Source organism: Molothrus ater, chromosome 13, assembly GCF_012460135.2.
Source record: "Molothrus ater isolate BHLD 08-10-18 breed brown headed cowbird chromosome 13, BPBGC_Mater_1.1, whole genome shotgun sequence".
NCBI classification, from domain to species: Eukaryota; Metazoa; Chordata; class Aves; order Passeriformes; family Icteridae; genus Molothrus; species Molothrus ater.
In genome coordinates, this window is record NC_050490.2 from 15,792,522 (window position 1) to 15,810,330 (window position 17,809).

The following is a 17,809-nucleotide window of genomic DNA, read 5'->3' on the forward strand; positions in this document are numbered from 1 at the left end:
TCAGATTTGAGTGATCTTTTTCTTCAGGATTTCCATTTCCACATTCATTCCCACAGATTTAAATCCAGAGTAATACTTAAATAGTGAGTGATTTTCCACATTTCTAAATGCTATCAGATATTTTCCTATGGCCCAGGCTAAGCAGTAATGAACTCCTAAAGTTACTCTAAGAAATAAAAGACTAAAGTAAAAATGCAATTTAAATTGGAAAGCACTGTGTTGTTTGACTTCTCTTGCTTCAAAGTAAAAAGGCCAATTTATTTGCCATTTGAAGAGGATGAAAGCCTTTCTAAGACACCATTCCCCCTTCATCTATCACATATTGCTGGAGACATGTATTGCACCCATGGTTTGTGAGAGCCCTTCCTGGGGGATCATAGCTAATTTCAGAAGAGACAGAGGGATATGTATCATCTGCCTTGCCAAGATCAGAATCAGGTCTGCCTTGGTAAGCTAAGCTTTAGCTTGGAGAGAGTTTTTATGGCTGAGTTATAAAAACCCTGGAAACAGGGGAGTTTATGACAGAACCACTGACAGACCCTTAACTATGGCAGTATTCATGGTTACCACTACAAGACAGGCATTATGTTGGAGGGCAGTAAAGTTAAACCTGCCCATAGGGCATTCCCAAATGTTAACTGCTGGTGCATACAGTAAAATTTTTAGCACAGGTGCACTCTCCAAATAAACTTGACTTCCAGAAACCCCCTTTAAAAAAAAATAGGGAAAAAAAAAAGGTTTTCATCTATGCCACTGGAAACATTTCTATAGTTGTGAACAACTACATTTGATTAAAAACTGTCAGATTTATCTTCTTAGCAGGAGGGAAGAAATATGTGTTTTCCTCCAAAAGGAAATCAATGTGTCTTTCTGACAGATACAGAGTGAAAACAGGGATGGTGCCACTTTAAAAGGGGAGGGAGGAAGGAGTGTGACCCATTGGATGTGGCCATTAGCTGCTGGCATAATCATTGTGAGGAAATGCCCTGTTCAGGACTTATATTCTGCATTTATAGGGCTGGTTTATAGTCACTGACCCAACAGTTACTACTCACACTCTTAAGGCACAGCATCTTCAGTGCAGAGACACTGTGATTCTTTGTCCTCTTCCCATTTCTTAATTATCATGCCTTAATGAAATCTCATGAAAAAGGCCCTTGGCTTTTTCTTTACTGATATTATCACTGCTAGAGTCCAACCAGATTCTTTAAAACAGCAGAATAAAAGCAAATTCATTTTAATTGAAATAACACAGAATTTTTTTATTATGGCATACTGGTTGATTTAGTGGCCAAAACAAATATTCTCACTGAGACAATGTATCACTGAAATTAAATATATATATATATATATATATATATATATATAAACTGAAAGAGTGAAATGGAGCTTGATTAAAACCAGTGACTTAATGCCTCTATCAGGCTATTTGACCTTAACAAATGCACTATCAGCTTGGATTATGACTTCATCCAGAGTTACCAAACAAAATGGTTTAAAGAAAAATCTAGAGGTAAAGATACTGCCTCTATCCTGGAAAGCTTAGAAGGTGAAGAGAGGTGATGGAAGAAACAAGTAATGATTGCACCTCTGAGCAACTGCACTGCAGGAAGATGAAACAACTTGCTCAGTAAGACAGATTTTTGGCAGAGAAGGAGTACAACCTGTATATCGCAAATGCCATATCACAGCCTTAAGCAGAAAAATGCATTCTCCTTTTGAAATTATTTTAAATTTAACCAAGCAAAACCACCGTGGCTTTTAATGCCAGGTGATGTTCAGAACCACCCCTTGCTCTGCACAAATTCCTTTTAATGAGGTTCTGCCAAAGGAATCAGTCACTTCACGTGCATCTCCAGCAAGGGCACACAGATTTTTAGAAAGGCTTTGAGAAGGTTTCAGTGCTTTAAACTGAGCTGTCCTAAAATGTGATGGCTGCAAGAATAAATACTCAGCTTTCAGAGTGGGGGCAGCTACTGAGCAGGGGCCCCCAGGAGTCTGTCACCAACTATGCTGATCATATATGGATAAATGAGAGAGAATTATCCAACACTCTCCAAGCTGAAATATCTCACTGTGCTAAGTGCCAGAGTATTAGAAAAACAGGAGAAATTCAGTGTCGCTGGGTGGAGAGTAATAAAAGTGCAATACAGACACACACAGAGGCTGTAGATGCATCTGTGTCAGAAAGATCTCAGTGACTGTGAATAATTCACTGTAAAGCATCAATTCAGTGCCCCACAAAAGGGAAAATAAGATACAAGATTATGAGTGGAGAAGGAAAATGCAGAAAATATCCTCATGCCATGTATAAATCCACTGTAGTTCTGGTCACTCTGACTCAAAATAGATGCAGAAAATTACAACACCTTCCTGCTTCTTTTAAGTAAAGAATATCTGAAAAAGAAAAAGGGAGCACAATATCTGGCCTATAAAATCTGGAATAGAGAAGGTAAGTAGGGAATGATTATTCACTCTTTTTCATAATACAATATAGGGCACTTGCTGCAAGAAAGTATTTTTCTCCTCAGCATGAATTCAATGATGGAACTCATTTTCAAAGATGTTGGAGAGAACAAAAGTATAGATGGATTTTAAAAACCATTAAACCATACTGAGTAAAATTAAACATCAGCTTTGGATGTCTTTTAACTGCAGATTTTGAAATCAGGAAGGTACAGAGTTCTCCTTCCAATAATCTTTCCCTAATCTGTCACAGACTATGGCTGGGCCAGGTTTTACTTTGGTTTGACACAACTTGAAGTTTATAGTATCATGAACTTTATTATGAAATTTTCACATAGCACATAAAATTGTGCCAATAAAATCTGTAGATGACAGGAAGAATTATTTTAGCAAGTGGTGGGAGAGGATGAGGTTCTGATTCAGGGCACTCTGTTATGCTGTATTTGCTGCAATGTAGCTAAACAATGCAAAAATCAGGGAACAAGGCTAATTTTATGGAGTGGGAAACTGTCTCAAAACATTTGAACCTGAAGTGTTTAATCTCCACCTCTACTCAGCATAACAAGGCCAAAACTCTCTGAAGTCCAGAGCCAGAATGGGAAAAAAAAAAAAAAAAGGAGAAAGTTTCAAGTAGAAACAAGGAAATTATCTGCTCTGACAAAAACTGGCAATTTGAATCATTAGACATCTGGGTCTAACTTTACTTTCAAAAGGGAGACCTACCAAAGTAAGACCACAGAAGAATAAAATAATCTAGATATTAGAAAGAAGCACTGCTGTGCAACATATAAACTCAAATTCCTCAGCTGAACAAGAAAGGAGGAAGAGGACTTGATTTCTAAGCAGTGGGACCTGTGCACAGGGAGAATATTGGATAACATGGGGCATTTGACCTTGCTGCCAACAACATGACAAGATGCAAAAATGGAAACAGGAGTTACAGAAACTCAGCTTTGAAGTAAAATGCAGTTTCCCAGTGCTGCAAACTGCTATAATTTGAGATCATTGGGCTTGGACAACGTAGAATTTATCTTCTTCATCATCTGACTTGGAACACGCAGCAGTTTATACACCCTCCTGTTTGAGAGGATAAGGGGAAAGGAGGAGGATTCTTGTGCAAGTGAGAGAAATGCAGATGCTCAGCGTCCATAAAGCAGAGTCTTTCTCTTTACCAGTCTGTGAATCTGGGGCTTTGGCTTGTCTCCTTTTATTATCCTTGTGGCCCAACATTAGGAAAATATTTATGCTCCAGAGTTTCAAGCATTAGAAAGGTACTTGCAATGTCAAGAACAATTCTCACACCTTGGTGTATAACTCAGTTTCTGGCCTTGCTTTATGCCAGTATTTCTTCCCTTGGCTACATCCAAGATTTTGCAATGCTAGACGTGAAATGCTGAAAAGGTGATCAAAGTCTAGGGGGGGCAATAAAAAGGTCTCACAGGTGGTAGATGGTTCTGATCACCAGTGTCAGACCTGGTAACTTGTTCTGATCACCAGTTTCAGACCTGAGAGTGAAATTAGCCCAGATCAGATAATCAGGGAATTCTTACTGGGCAGGAATCCCCAGATATATTTCAGCCAGTTTCTCTGGACTTTAGTATTGCCTTGCTATGACCCATTCTCTGCCTACACTTAATATTTGAGGAACAAGAAAGGGCAGAGCTAAGGGGGGGTGGGGGAGAAAGCACAGAGTTTTAAATAGGTTGCAATCTCTGCTCTTATCATAGGTAATTTGTAGTATTTAATAGCCCTGATATACAGGAGGTCACATGAAATCATTTAGAAGTCCTGTCTGGATTCAATTTCTAAGAATGTATTAATCTCTGCCTGGCACGGGAAAGATAATGGCATTTCCTTCAGCAGAGCCTCAGTGTGTGCCAAGAGCAGGAGCCCGACTGTCATCAGATCAGCCAGTGAAAACAAGAGGGCTGTATGGTTGTTTATTTATTGAGTCATTCCAGCCTGATATTGGCTTTGTGCCAATGCATATAAGGCCAGAGATAAATAGTTATTCCTGATGATAGCAGGACAATCCACTTCTCCCCATCGCAGCGCAGAAATCCAGGGCTAAATTAAATCCAAGCCCAGATATGCAGGTAACCTGAATCTTGACTTTCACAAGGGAGAAAAGGTTCAGGAGACAAGTTGGGACAAATCCAGAGAAGGGTCATAAAGGCACAACGAGCCAGATCCTGCACAAACCTTTTGCTGTCTTTCAACAGCCCAGTGCAGATCTGAACTTGGAAAGGTCCAAAGGAAACTATTTAAAGCCAGGTCCCAGAATGCAAAGTGAGCTGGTGGGATTGCTCAGGAGACTGAAGTGGCATTTTTTTATAGAGCAAACAATATAAAGTAAATAAAGGAGAATGACAACCCTCGAAAAGAAGACTAAAAGCCTCACTGGTGTGTGCTGCCTGTCAGAGAATACAGGAGCAAAATGCAAGTGTGGTAAAAGGTTCTAGCCTGGAAAAACCTTTTTTATTTCTTTCTTCTTTAAAGTAATGAAATGGTTCAACAGCCTTCTGAGAAGGTGAAAAATCTTGCCTGTTTACATTTGTAAGAGAAGCCTGAATTACCTGCCTTTCCCTTTAAGCATTTTCAGATACAAATCAAACACAGATGGCCCATTATGTTTATGACCTCACTGTCAATTGCTCTAGATAGTGCATGCATTAATTATTGAAATATTTTCATAGTATACAACTTTTTAGTGTTCACATTGTCACAGATAATTTCAACTTTCTGATTAGGAGATATAAACAGTGTTATTTACGAGAATTAATCTCTCAAATGCCATAAAAGTCACCAATATACTGGGGGGAAGGGAGGTTTTCCATATATATGTATATATATATACACACAATGAAGCCAGCCCAAAAAAATAAAATAAAAAAAAATTGGCCTCAGTCCTGAAAGTCAACATTATGTTAACATTCCCTGTGATACATAAACGATGCCAAAACCTATTACAATTGCAGTAAATTTTGATTACCAGAGTTGTTTGTTATTTATGTCTAGAAGATAAAGATAATATTGGGAATAGCCCTCTTCTTTTCTGCTTATAAATTACATCCATAAAATATTGTGTTCTTCAAAGAATAAGAAACTTGATTGAGGTTTTTTTAAATTGTGTCTATTCTGCTTCAAGAAAACCTGCTTTGGTGAGTGAGCAGGTAGTAGGACTTTTTTTAATTCTCATTTAGTTTCATTAGTAAAAATTGAGCAGCTCTAGATTATGTCCAGAGAATTCTGCAGAGTAACAAACATCTCCTAGGGATGGCCAGGTGTTCATTTTACAGTGAGGTCATTAAAAACACCAGTTTCACCAGAAACAGCCCATTGCAACTTGCCTGTTAATCACTGTATTGCTTAAAAAAAAAATTAACCTTGACTTCTAATACTATTTTCCCCTCCCAATACTATTTTTACCCTCACAAAAAATCTGCATTCATATTGTGATAAACTTTTCTAGACTTCCTCCAGCAGCAAAGCATGGAATTTTTATCCTAGGTACTGTTTAAAAGGAAAGAAGAAAAGGAGATCACCTGCTCATTAAGGTTGCAAAAGTATATCTATGTACTAAAAACTTTTCATTTCCTTTTACTTACACTTCTCTTGCCTTAGTATTTCTGCAAGGCAAAACTAGAGTGTAAACCCCAAATTTATGGGGTGAAGAATTCAAAGAGTTAATCCTCCCCAGAATCTTCCAGATGAGCCAACAGAAAACATGCCTTTTTAATATTTCTATTTTCAGCAAACCCCTCCAACCAGCTGATGGCATCCAAAAGAGCAAAGGTAGAATGAGGAGGGGGGAAGGAAGAGAAAGAAACATCTCATAGAAGTAGCCCAAGGGAGAAATAAGTTCATGACTAGCACATTTACACCTTTCTTGATTTATTTAAGGTACAAGAATAGTGTAATATGACCTGTTTGCTTCCCTAACAAGCATTTCTATTTGCAGCAGATCAAGTCCAGACCCACTTCTTGTGGCACAGGCACCTCTCAGAGCCCTTCAGGAGAGCACAGACCTGAGCCCTCTGCAGCATCCCATGAGCATGGGGGAAAGAGCAGATGAAGCAGGAGGAAAAACACCACACTACTCCTTTTTAACCAAATTTTGTGGTGAAGCAGCATTCTCCCTTTTAGCCATAGCCCCCATCTTCACACCGATTCCATCTCTAATTGTTCCAGCCAAGTGGCTTTTGGGTTCTCATAGACCCCAGGTTTGTTTGCCCAGCCCAAGGAAGAGCCACACCTGAGAGCAGAGTGATTTCTTACTGCTCCCATGAAACCCTCCCAAACAATTATTTCCCCTCTCCTCACTTCACTCTCCTCAAACAGGTCTGTCATAGATTTTCTGATAGTCAAAATAACAGAAAAAGAAAAACAGCTGGCAAATAAAAGCCTAACTTTTCCAAGACACCCCTTGTCTCATGATGATTTTTAAGTCCTGCAAGGACTCAGACTTCCTTTAGTCCAATGTACACCCAGGCCCCAACTCTCTATAAATTTCCTTAATGCAATTTCTTCCCCTGTGGGGTCCTGTGCATTGTTAGAAGGGAATTGGGAAGGAAAGAAGAGGTTTGCTTCTAGGTAGAAGTTTTTCTGACCTTGAAGGAAGGAAAGATGTAGGTTTTCCATGCCCCTGTTTCTATGCAAAACTGCTCTTAATCCATCCTGCTGATTTTATTGATTCTGAAATTGTTAGCACTGGCTTTTGCTGGAGCTGAAAAACAGGAGAAGAATTAGGATTCTTGATTTTTTGTGGGTCTTTTTTTATTCTGTAGAGGATTGTTGTGGTTTTCTACAGCTTGAAGAGCTAAACCTCACACTTGTGATCATTTCAGATGGATTGTCCCTATCAACTCTTCCAGGACTAGTGCTTATGAGAGATAGTAAATATTAACCCTTTCTTCTTTCCTTTTTTGCTTCCAAACAGAAAGCAGAGGCTAGGTGAAGCTTCTGTCCAGGCAGATAGCTAGGAGGTTTATTGTTTAACTATCATTTAACGGCAAAACTTTCCTGCTTTTTTTTTCCCCTATAAACTGTGAGGGAAAAGTGGATGTTCAGGAAAGGACAGACCCTACTGAAACATGTTTGGGGCTGATGGAAGCAGGTTGGCTGTGCAAACAGATCTTTAGAGATTTATGATGATCAGTTTTTCAAGCATTAGGAAAGCCTGAGAGCACATTATTTTTAAATGAGTTATATATTTAGCACTATGCCCACCATTCTTTCAGTTCTAATTTTAGAGGGCAGGGGACAACTCTGGCACTATTGTAGCCTTGTCTAAATTTAATATAGTTGAGCAGCTGATGATTATCAGAGAGATTGGCTTTTTGCTCCTTCAGGAATTTTTCACTCAGGAAAAAAAATCACTGTGTAGTACTCTGCTCAGGGTATTGTACCAGCTGTTGTACTTGAGTAGAAAGTGTGCTCTGCAATAGTCTTTTAAGCCTTATCTTTTACTCCAGGTAGGGGTTTTAGATACAGGAGAAGGGGATGAGGTTGGTTTGGTCAAGGTTTTCCTTTCCCTTCTGCAGGAAGAGCAGTACCTCATGCTGCCATGTACCAATAGACAACTCCTTATGAGTGCAGACACAACTGGAGACAGAGCTCAGGAACGTCCAGGTCACCAGCTGTCCTGTGGGAGGGGTGAGGAGAGGTGTTTCCAACTTCTTGCCCACTGCCAGAAGTCAGATGGTCCATCCAGAGCCATGGCTTGAAGACCAGAAGAGGAACTTTTGTAATCTTTCAGCTCAGCCTCCCCCAGTCCCAGCCAAATGTGAATTTTAACTCTTACATGCACTGCAAGACAGCCCAGACCTGGTGCTGTCTTTCTTGCTGTGGCCTCAGTGAGCAGTGTCATCCCAAGCATCATTTGTCTCTGAGTTTGACAAATGATATGCCAGTCATAGTTTATGGAAACAGGGGCACGATGCAGGGAGGGTGTTTAAGTGTTTGTAAGTGATTAAAGGCAGCATTCAGAAACACTTCAGTATTAGAGGCAAGCTCAATCTGCATAACTCTACACAGTGTCAAAGACTCATTCTAGACAAAGGATGTTTAAGGAAAATCTCTGTAAAAAGAGGCCTTGCAACTTCCTATAAATATTAGGCTTTCTGCCTTCCTTCTGAAATATATTAACAGCCTCAAGAGGGGTTATTGATGCTGGCAAGTTTAAACAGCCCTCAGAAGTCCCTGACACTGTGTGCAGCATTAGAATTTTGCACATGGTTCCCCCCTCATGCACTGAAGTATTTTGAGGTTGAGGTGACTGCAGGTCTCTGAGAAAGCAAGATTGATAAAGCAAAGCAATCGGAGTTATTTCCTATGCATGAAATTGATTAAATGCTTCACTAAATGGCTTATAAATTTGGCTCTCATATTTCTGTCACCCACTGCAAAGATTACAGAAATTCCGTCTATAACCATGTTGTATACAATACCAAATTACAAAAGGTTGTAAAAACTAATGTTTTGTTTAAAGTTTTGAGCAGGACCATATGCCTTTGGTGACCTTGAGTAAGCTATTTTAATTCAAAACATTTTAAAGAGTAGAGGAGAAGGAAAAAAATCCATCTGCATAACAAAACTGAACTAACAGAATTTAGTACTTAGGATGCTGCACATCATTTTTCACTTGTTGCCAGAAAAAATGTTGAATCCTCTTGTACCACAGTATTCTAATTTTATAGCTACTAAATGTACATGGCATGAAACCTAGAAGCTCGGGTTTCCCCAGATTGAATTTGTTTTTCTTATTTTATGAATTCTGTTATCAAATCTACCTGGGAACTTGCATGGTCCCCTCTACTCTTGAACCCATGTGCATCAGGCACTGGTGTTTCCTTGACCTCATCAACCCTTTAAAGTGAAGCTTTATTGATTCTTGCCTTAGCATAGAGTTTCATTACCTCCCAAAATAGGGTGAAAAACTGAGCCACAGAGACCCTGAGGATCTTTAGATGCCAAAAACAGGTGTGAGTGTAGTTTGCACCCAGATCTGCTTGTTTTCCTTTCACGTGAGACAGCCACAGGACTTCCTAGAGTTTGTGCAATGCTCTGTGAGCATTGTCAGCTGCTGAGATCCACTGGTACAACATTAATTTCCTGACTGTGCTCAGCCATGTGCAGTGTTCTGCACACATTTGACAACAGCTGCTGCTCACACCCAGTTGTGCTCTCAGTCCACAGCAGAACAAACTTCGGGGCATCTGAGTCTTCTGTTATTTTAAAATCTTGTGTTGGATTATGCCTTGGCTGCCCTTGTGTAAGCACCTGACCTGGAAACCTAAGCCCTCCCAAAGTGTCTAATTGTGGATGTCCCATCCCTGGCAGTGCCCAGTGTCAGGTTAGACAAAGCTTGGAGTAACCTGGTGTAGTGGAAATTTCCCTGCCCACAGCAGGGGAGTTGGAACAGGATGATCCTAAATGTTTCAACCCAAATCATGCAGTGATTTTCTGACTGTAGGAAAGGACATTACTTAGAAAGTTACAGATATATAGTTAGCCACACTGAAATAGCCAGATTGCTTTATAGATCAAATAAACACTGAACTTCTCACAATCACAAACAAAATTTTATGGGATCTTTTTTACATGGAGCTCCATTGTACAGATGAGAAGAGTAAAGTTCAAGTGGGCACATTGCTTTTGCCCAGTTTCACAGTGCAAGACCTCTGGCAAAACTTGAGGCTGAGCTCTGGCTCTTTTACTCCCCAGTGCTTCAAGAACTCAACCATTCTCTCCTCAACTATACAAATAAAGACCTTAAGTGATTAAATGTAAGTACTGAAGCGAAGCTCATAGCAAGCAAGAGTGAATTGGCATGAAATGCAAACACAAGCATGAGAAAACAATCCATGTTTTAACCATAAATGCCTGTTTTCTACAGGAAAAGCTGTGTTCTCCCATAACATTTACAAGCCATCTTGTCCCCAGCAAGGATTAACATTTGGCATGGAAGTACTGATCTGGCAAAGGGCTGCCAGTAACGTAATCTTTTTTACAACCAACAACATGCTTAAAGTCTTGACAGACTTGACCTCTGCCCATTGCTAATCCCTAACTTTCTTGCCCACTCAGATATACATCTTTAAAGAGATGGCACCGAATGTATAGCAAACAGCTACACTTTAAGTGATGGTGAAACAAGAGCTGCCCAGGGAAAATCATTGGATGGAGAGCTAACCCAGCCTGGCTGGGATTTTGGCTCCATGGTGGGGAGAGGTGCCTGCTCAGTTAGACATTTGTGGAGACTTTGTTGCTGCCCAGATGGGAGAGCACACCTTTTGGCAAGAGAGGATGCAATGTATTTGCTTGGATTACTGGAGAGCCCAAACTGTAATCAGACTCTTTGTGCTCAGACAGTCTGAACAGTCCTTGATCCCGAAGGATAAAGCTAAACAAAGTAGATGAAACTCACACATGGAAAAATGAGATCTAAAGAGACCTTATATTTTACTGAATCAGTTTCTAAACTCCCAGTTCAGGTGTCTGGTTGAAAAACCAGAGTGGTAGATTTACATTATATTCACAGAAAATAACAGTCAATCCAAAAAGATTCCAGCTGTCTTTTCTTTCATTTGTATGACAACCAGTCCTGGGACACATGCCAGCTCCTCAGATATTGCTGCTCCACAGTCTAGTTATTTTAACTTCTGGCAACTGGTTATTTGACCTCTTGGTGGCTTGTCATTTTAGTATCACTTTCTCTATGTGGATAATCTAGTGGGAATCCTTCTTTTATAAGGCCACGTGGTAATTGGCCAGAACACTTAAGAATTGTGCTGTTAAGTCCAGTCGTGATCTACAGCTGAGGAATTGTGGCTGGGAAGCACAGAGAGTACATTTCAGGGTCTTGTTCATGAATTGGTGGTCATCAGACACTGGGAGAAAATGAATTTTTTCTAAGCCATGTGTTATATATCAGCTTTGGATCACTCCATAAAGCCATGTGATAGCAGACTCTTCTCCTGGATGAGCACAGGCTCCAAAGGACACACAAGGAGGAGATTTGAACATCATCCCCCTCAGCTTTCACTGGCTTGAGAATGCTGAGTTAGGTCACTCTGACCAGAGAAACCATCCAAGTGTAAGAACTGATCTATCCTTCTCTGTCCAGTGATTCCAAAGTGGCACAAAAGCCAGCGGAGTTCTCTGTATCCCATGGAATTCCTCCGGGGACTGGCCAGCGCTGCTGGATGAGAGTTGCCTTTCAACAGTTTCCAAAGCAGCCTGAAAGCACTTCAGAAGAGCCTTGTGTCTGTAAACAGTCTCATCTTCTGATGAGAAAAAGCAGTGAGAAATGTCAACAAAAGGGGCAGCCATATATCTTTAATTTAAGGCAATATTCCTTTGTCCACCTTGAGCAGTCAAAGCACAGCCATAGATTTTTCCAGTAGTCTGGGAATGGGATCTTAGAAAATGGAGTACTCAGTCTGACATGGACTTAAATAGGTTTCAGAATAATCCATTATGCATCAAGTGTTTAATTGACATAATTAATATTTTTAAGGGGAGCCATTTACATTGTAAGTTCTATACACATTATTTACAATTTCAACAGTAACAGTTAATGCTCTGTGACAAACTATATTGTTTCCAGCTTGTTATCCATTCATAACAAGGTCAATCTATTACCATTATTTTTGTGAATGTAGCTTTTACCTTGAGGCAAAAATTTAATTGTAAATTACAGAGGAGGGATTATTGAGTTGGATTTTTTAACTGTATTCACTGCAATGTATGGTAATGCTGCTGTTTTATGAAACATTTACATTTAAAAGCATTTTGTTATTCATATCACACATGCTGGACAAATTCACTTTTAAACTTTTCAAGAACTCGCTCAATAGGAAGGGAAGAGCCATTTGGAAGGATCCAGCTGAACACTTCATAACCACTGCAGTTAAAACCAGATGGAGCCTCATCTATTTTTCCCCCTTTGTCTGAGGCTGGTCCCTCTGCCACCACCATCCAACACAACTCTGAGAAGTGCTTAGTGCTCTGAGGAGCAGGAGCAGATTTGATTGTAGTTTAAAATAACATCACAAAAGTGATCTGTTAGAGATGTATCTGCAGATTTTATTCAGCCCCTGACACAGCAAGTACACAGGGCCACTCTGATGGCCGAACTCTTCTCCTCCCTACTCCTGAACAATTTCTACTGCGTTGGTTGATGCCCTGGAAGGCAGAGCTAAATTTTATGTTTACACCCTGCCTTGTTTGCTCCCACCTGAGCAAAAGTCAAAGGGTCCATGGCATTGCTGCTTCCCAGATGGCAGTAAAATTGTCATTCAGAGACTACACAGAAAAGGATGGAGAACCATCATAAAACATGTCTTTTTTTCCTACATCAATTTAACAATGCATCTCAGGGCAAAACCCATGAGCTTTCCATTAGATCGTGGACTTGTCCATCTTAAAGGAGAGCTGACACCTTTTAACTCCAATCTAGATCTGTCTGCAACATTGATCTCCACTTTAGTTTTCTTCTATATTGCACTTGGAATTAGTTGATTTATATAATCCCATTCTATCCTGGCTTCAATTAAAATACTGTCATTTTATCTTCACAATCACTTCCAGAATAAGAGAAGAGAAACTCATAAACACTGAATATTTTGAGCACACTAAAGAATGTAAGAGGCTGATCAGATGCAGAAATGCACTTGCAGTCGCACAGAAATAAAAAAAGTGTGTTAGAGTTTTATCTTCCTTTACTTAAGAATAGGCAGGTGAGAGTTCTTGGGATATTTCTTTAACCAAGCTATAGGAGATATGTTCTAACTTCTCAGTGATGAAATTTGTGTAGCATGCTGAGGCATATTAGGTGAAATTTTATAGAGAAAAATTTAAGTCCGTTAGAATCTCAGCTGATCACTTGAAAAAATTTATTCCTTTCTTCCTCAGGTCCTGATGAAAAGTAAATTTGTCAGGCTTGTGTTTTATATTTCAAATGTTTAATGTGCTATATCAGACCAAGGCTTTTTCCCACCTCATGCTCTCAGAAACTTCAAAGCATCATCAGGTATTAGCATATCAGGCTTGCAATGGGTTAATTAACATTATTTCTGTGGTCTCCTTTGCTGGCAGCATGTTCAAAGTGCACAAAGCTCAGGACATGTGCATTCTTCGTCCAATAACTTGTCCAGTAATTGGTATATTGATTGCTAATGTCATCATGTTTTAGTATATATAAACCCTCTCACTCTATCACACAGCAGCCAACAATCCAAGAAGTCATTGTTTATTCATTGTAACTCCCAAACTGGCCGTGTCAGATTCTGCTTCAGGCCTTGCTGATAAAAATCAGCAGATGATTGGGCACACACATTCTTGACATGGCTGACCCATGACATCTTAGGGCCAGCAGGGAGCCTGTCATTATGTGTACAATACTCTTCTTTCTTCCCCCTTATCTAGTCCCAGATGACTTTGAGATTTTTATTAACTCATTAATGACTGAAGATGTCATTAAAGAAAGTGGGGAGGAAGGGGGAAGAAGGACATGGTGTTTGTTTGTTTAAAAGTGGGGAGCAGCGAGCCATTGGCTCCACTTGGAGAAAGGTGAGGAGCCTTAAAGACAAAGCTGAAGTATGTCCAATGGAAAAGATCATTAGTTCATTAGGATGAATAAAGCCAAGCTTTGAACAGAGAAAAAAATATATCAGGTCGTATTTGAAACAGAACTAAAAAGGGAGGGATGAATTTGTCTACAAAAAGAGTAAAAAAAGGCTGGTCAAGTTTATTTAGCACAATCAGGAGCCCTCACAAGCACATAAGGATATGTCCCTGGCACTGCCTGGTGCTCAAACACTTCAGAATTCAGTCAGAAGGAGTTTTGTGTTCAGGCTTAGAATTTTATCATGTCTTTAAAAGAGCACCACTTCACAAACAGAAATAGGGCTTGGGTTTATGTTTTTTTTTAATTTTCTTGTGTACATGTCAGTTGAAAGGACATTGAAAAGCATTAAATAGTAATAACACCTGAAGTTTTTCTCAGGGTTTTTTTATCCTAAGTTTATGAATTCTATCTGTAAACGTAGAAAACTACTGCATAAATAATTTTGCAGATTTTTACTGTATGGTCAGATTTTATTACATTCAAATATATGTATTTAAAGCAGAATTTCATGTGAGTCTGTTGACAGCCTATTTCTGGTCCTACAGCACTCAGTCACAAAAATAACCCTAAATTCAGGATAAACAGTTAGTCGTACCTTATAGATTTTTCTTCCACCTCAAAATATTGCTTATATTTCTTAATTTCTCTCTGAAACAATCTCAAATCTAATACTTTATTGGAAGCTGGATTCATATGAGAATGAAAGTAGCCTTTTTCTCCTGAAATTTGTGTGTTTCCTATAATTAGAGTCCTGTCAGTTTAGAACCAAGGACTTAATATTTTAAAGATTGCAATTATTTTATTTTAATGATTGCCATTTGTGGGTTGACTGAGGAATAGTGAATGTTTTCCTTTCCTGGGCAGCTGCCCTCCATATGGTTGTTGATCTCAACCTAGGAAACTCAGATGTGATTCTGTGATTCCTGGGTGCTAAAGTGACCCATAGCTCGGCGTCATCTCCATTGGCTGTCCCTTCATGTTCCTTGTTTCCATGTCTTTCTGCTCCATGAGGTGAGTGGAATAAAGATGAGCCTGTTTCTCAAAGAGAGCTTCAGGTATTGGTATAAAATATACCTGTTATATTATATTCCATTATAAAATAATGGAATAACCTCTGTAGATTGGACGTGTGAGTTCCTGCAACCAGCTCAAACAGGAATCTGCTTATTCCATCACATAAACAGCAGATAATGGATCAGATGTATCAATCTGATCTCATAGACTGAGTACAGTCAGTTTTAGTACTCCTAATAGGAGCTAAATTAAAATAATTTAATTAAACCACATTGTTGGGGACAACTCTCCATTCTCTCCACTCAATAGGTGATCAGATCACCTGGGTCATAGGGCAAACATTTATTCTCAGGAATAATGATAAGATTTGCTGTGTCCCAAGTTCCTATGAAGACAGTGGACATTTTCTCAATATTAGATGTCATTTCTGGTTTGCTTCTTTAAGAGTGATTTCTATTCTTCTTTTGTCTCCTGATAATTAACAGAACATTGTTTGTATTGTAGTGGGAGCTGGAGCTCTCCATCATAGGTCACAGACTTGTGGAAGATGCTGTCAGGGGCTTTAAAAATCTGCACGTACATATATTTTTATATACCTATATTCTCCAAAGGAGCACAGATGGTTTTAAAAAAGAAAAAAAAAAAAAAAAGGCAAGCATTTGCTGGCCTAATCAGCTATGCCCTGATTAATCAAGGTGTGTCATTTCCCAAATGCACCTTTCTGAGAGGAATCTTTCCTTTCTCCTCCCTTTCTGACATCCAGCCTCTCTTCCATTGTGTACCAGAGTGGGAATCTGTCATGAATCTTTGGATAATGGACTGTTGCTTTGACAAACTACTCCTGGTGAAACACGTGCCTGTCTTGGCAACAATAATAGCAAAGTGCAGATTTTGGGGAAGAAATAGAGGTTTTGAGGGCCTCAGCGCCAGACTTTGAGTCTATAAATTGCTGGCCTGGGATGTTAGATGCCTTTTAATATTTTCAAACATCCAGTAGAGTAATGAAAGGACTGTAGGACTACCCTGATGTAAGACCTCGGGAGAGTTGTTTTCAGAGATCATGGGAGCTCAGAACTTGTTTAAGAACATGAAGTCCTATCCAAGTAATAGCTGGAAATAAGTTGCTTGATTTTTCTATCCCTAAAGACAAATTCTTGTAATAGCAAAAGTGTAAAATCCAACAAAGAGGGGCTTGATACTTTCAGATACTCCAGCCACTTCACAGTGGGGAAAGAAAAAAAAAAGTAAGGGCAGACTGACAGTGAAACTATTTGGGGTAAATAATGAGGACAGACTTCTCAGAAACAAACTGGCATGGATTTGGCCATGAGATGTCAGATTCATAACTTGGGAAATGAAAGCCTCTATATACTAGAGAGCAGGCCCTAGCCCAGCAGTGGCAATTCAGCCTTCTGAGCCACAGGGATTTCTTTATAAGCAGTGGTATATTAAATGTGGGATCGGGCAGGCCAAAGGGACAGCAGTAAAACAGAGACAGCGTGCAGTGACCAAAAATGAGCTAAAGCCAGACACTAACTACTTCACAGTAATTTGGTTTTCCTGTAGAGTTGACTAATATTGCTTGCTCCTGGAAAGTAAATGCTTTCCCTATCAGTTGGGTTTTAGACCTAGTACGGGGCTTTTTTTTCGTTTAAGTGAAACCGGGGAGAAAGCAGTTTTTGTTTATTTGTCTGATTTTGCACCTTTTTCGACGTGAAGATGAGGGGTGGATTGTTACACTGTGCACATAAATGGAGTGGGCTGAGGAGGAGACAGGCCTAGGTCAACAAAACAGATTCATCCATCACATCTGCCAGAGTGGAAAGATAGTTGTCTGGATGCTCGGTCAACCCTAGACCTTTCTGCTGAGTCAACTGACAAGATTGCAGATACCTGTGACAACGAGGACACTTATCCACGAGTAAGTGGACTGAAGACCACCAACACGTTTTTGGCGGTGGGTCTTCAGCTTGGGAAGCTCTGAACTCTTGAACACCAGAGTTTGCAGCCCTCCTCTCCTTATCACCCGAGAATCGTTGCCAAAAACTAAGATGGAATAAGATAAAAAGAACAAAAGGAAGGGATTCTGAGGTGCTAATGGTGGAAGGTGTGCGAGTCAGTAGAAAGTACAGTAAAGAAACCCATGACAAGTCATGATAAATGGGTCGTTATAAAATTCATGTTTAGGCTGCACCAGTCTGGGGATAATGCCATTCGTCATGGCAACACTGGGGCACTAATGAGCCCTCATTGCATATTCATGGCTTTGGCGCCTCTCTCCTCTCTCTGCCTCCCTCCCACCCCGAACCAATGCCTGGTAAATATCTCCACCTCAAGCTGAAACTCGACTTAGGCTGCTTTTTTTTTTTTTTATTTGTTATGTTGCAGCAATTACACTGTAAAAGTGCTGCACAAGATTGATTGCTCTGATCTGTAGTTCAATTGTAAATTAGAATACACATCCCCCTGGGGACACACGGCCCCTATTTGTGATTAAGAAAAAAGCCCCATAATAGACTAATAGCTAAAGTTCTCTCTCTTTTACTTTCAGGCAATTAGCTTGATGAAATGGCCTCTTTTTGTGTACCCTGGAAGTGTAAACCGATATCATAATGAAGTATATGATGTTTATTCTATTATTTTCACCTTGCCATGTATGCAGGAATGCATAAATAATGGCTGCTTTGTCTAGTACAT

The 17,809-nt window shown here is 39.7% G+C and overlaps 1 long non-coding RNA gene across 1 annotated transcript in view; it reads right to left on the reverse strand.

Annotated features, from left to right (window-relative positions):
• Window positions 1-9,985: 9,985 nt before the first annotated feature.
• The window catches only part of LOC118690544 (uncharacterized), a 48,624-nt gene continuing 40,800 nt past the window's right edge, over window positions 9,986-17,809 (reverse strand). The window contains exons 13-14 of the long non-coding RNA XR_008508589.1: window positions 17,006-17,158; window positions 9,986-11,753 (exon numbers count right to left, since the gene is read on the reverse strand). This is a non-coding gene — a long non-coding RNA (uncharacterized LOC118690544). The remainder of the gene's footprint in view (window positions 11,754-17,005; window positions 17,159-17,809) is intronic.